At 29.8% G+C, this 2,985-nt stretch overlaps 1 protein-coding gene across 1 annotated transcript in view; it reads right to left on the reverse strand.

Moving 5' to 3' along the window:
• Nucleotides 1–1,363, reverse strand: part of superdeath (Suppressor of ER stress-induced death) — a 28,781-nt gene extending 27,418 nt beyond the window's left edge. Inside the window, exon 1 of the mRNA XM_012375412.2 lies at nt 1,258–1,363. The gene's annotated coding sequence lies outside the window, so the exon portion shown is untranslated. The remainder of the gene's footprint in view (nt 1–1,257) is intronic.
• Nucleotides 1,364–2,985: the final 1,622 nt, after the last annotated feature.

Below are 2,985 nucleotides of genomic sequence, written 5' to 3' on the forward strand. Positions count from 1 at the left end.
TTTGTTTAGTTTATTTTATATTATTATAATATATGTGTACATTTTTTAAATATTTTTACTTATTTTTAATTTAAATATTTAGTATATAGTGCATATATATATATATATATATATATATATATAGTAATATTAAATCATTTAGATAAAACATATTTATATAAATAAGCTTTTTGGAAATTTATCAAATTATCGAGAAACGATAAGAAATTAAATACGATTAAATGATAATTAATAAGAAACGATAAGAATGATAACTTATTAGTGAAAAGGACTTAATTAAATTCTGTGTCAAAAACCATTATGGTTTGACAATTGCTAAAAACTACAATGTATACTATCTGGAAATTCCTGATTCTCGGGGTCATTTTGTTTCTATGTTTTAGAGATTTATGTTTCAGAGATTTATGTTTCAGAGATTTATGTTTCAGAGATTTATGTTTTATGCATTTTACAGATATTTTTTACTTTTCAAGGAAATATTTTTTAACGTTATAATTTATGCGCAGACTACAACGCAACAGCTGACAATAAACTCGACAATAAGTTTTTCAGCGCTCATCTCCCTGTTGCTCAACGATTAAAAATAACCGTTAAGCACCATGATACAATATTGCGGAGATATAACGCGTCTCTTTTATGACAAAATGATTCAAATTAATATTAACATTTAACACGATCAATATACGCATAGTCAACGATTTTTATCGGAGCAGCGAAATTCGAGATTAACAAGGGGTTATAACGCGTTTGCGCCTGAATTCCCAAGATTCCACACATGCGTAACATCGCCAGTGGCGGAATTAAACGTACTATAGCTCTAAACTATAATCCCAAACTCTATCAATTTAATTTAAAGCGAAAAATCTAAGTGGAAAATGAAGAATTTAATATTTAAAACAGTATTTTATTATTACTATTTACTGAGCGTAGCAAACATGTAAGCGCTCACATTTTTTTGCACAGACATTGTCAATTTGAACTACGATAAAATGCAGCAATGTGTAGATATTATCTCAATTGCTTGGAATTTTTAGATCTTAACAAAACAATGTGATTAGTAAAGCAAACCACACCTCTGACTTCGTATTCTGTGACACAAGTCTGCACAAGAAAAATCAAAATCAAATTTCAGACTAAGATTTCAGAACATGTCGGAAAAGGAAAATATGTCCACAAAAAGCGGAGTCTTTCGTAATTGTAAGCCGCAGCTTTTCCAGTTTGTATATGTAAATTCGACCTCGATAATCGCGCACTCACCTGCGTTATCGAGCGTGCACAGGTCCATGCGCGAGGGATGCTGGAGCAGGATGTACGAGAGCACACGGTGACAAGGAACGCGCGTCGCCGACTGAACTCCCGCTCTGTGCTCGCCCATTAAATCACGGGAAACGTTGCACCAGCGCGCGCAACTTTGTCAAATACGATACGGGAGACGGTGCTACCTTGAATTTGACCTCCCATAGAATTTGATCATAGAAGAGCCATTGTACTCTAAAATCATATTCAATTTCCAAATAAAAGACCATATAACTCGCAAATGAGAGCGTTACAGAAAGAAGAGCTTCACAGTTAATACAAATCAAATAGCGAGAATGCTTTGTAGCTATTAATTTAAGTTAACTGTAGTTTAACTTTCCCGAATCGTTCTGTGTCAAAATTAATTCATATTGAATTTATAACATTTTTCGATATACATTTACTATAGCAAATAAAACTTTTTATTTGCAATCATTGACATCAATCATCTAATTATTCTGAAAGCAAAGAATGATTCTGACTACTAAATATCAAATAAAGAAAATTTGGCACAATTCCAAAATGGTGACACACATTTTTTTCAATTTGTACGTGTCTTCTTTCTGAAGTAATAAAAATATATGAAAAATTTCAAGTTTTTATTTCGCAGACAAACGCACTGCAGCAGAAGCACCGTCTTTTCATTTTGATGGGTGGAAACTTTTTATTACACTTTCATATCTCTTCCACAATTGACGTAGCTCTTTGCTTCGAAGTAGATTAAAAAAGCAAGATTATGGTCAAATTTAATGCGTACAAAGCGGATTTTGTTGACACTTTTATTTATATCTCTCAAAAGCTTTATCAAAAATGTTTATTCTAAAAAAGAAGAGACTGATTAAAAAATGTATAAAACTATAGTTATCTTGATACAAACAGGTATTAAATTAACTAAATAAATTATATTAATGGTTTTAATGTAATAGTAAATTTTATAAATTTAATTACACTAACAATTATAATTAGTTAATTATTTTCGTAGAATTACGTAGAAAATAGTGTTATTTCTTATATTTGTTTATTTTGTATATTATGAGAAATTCTTGCGCGAGAAAATAGTTACAATTTAATTACAGTCACTTAATTAAATTGATATAATCTTTCTGCGCACTATAAAACAGCTGGATGTGTCGTAATTGCGATTCTCGGTGACTCATTTACAAGCAGCAGGAGCACAATACATTGCACCGTGCAAATCATTCTAATTAGAAAGTCAGCATACGAATTATCACTTTTCTTTGTATACAAAATGTCCCAGACATTGGTCAAAGGTCAGAAAAGTTGATTAAAATTGGAAATTTTAGATTTTTATTTTAGAGGGAGACCATCTTTCTCTTATTTTTTTTATTGAAACCGTTCAATCTAACGATATTTCTGTGTTTTATTAAACTTAATTTCCGCGTTTTTTAATTTATTAATTAATCTTTTTTTTTTCATTGAGGTTACATAAAAATGCATGCTTAACAGTTGAATAAAAAATATTACACATAAGATTTTTTTTGTGCATAAAAACTCTTTAAAAGAACTATATATGTATAATAATCGTTAAATACAATCGTAAATCAGATTCTTGTTTCTCTTTTCTGATGCAAGTAATTAATCAATATTTTTTACGATTTATTCAGTTACAAGGCTAAACATAAATAAGAAATAGAAAAGAGGAAGGGTGAAAATGAGTACACATCCATA

This window comes from Linepithema humile, chromosome 6 (genome assembly GCF_040581485.1).
Source record: "Linepithema humile isolate Giens D197 chromosome 6, Lhum_UNIL_v1.0, whole genome shotgun sequence".
In the NCBI taxonomy this organism is placed as follows: Eukaryota; Metazoa; Arthropoda; class Insecta; order Hymenoptera; family Formicidae; genus Linepithema; species Linepithema humile.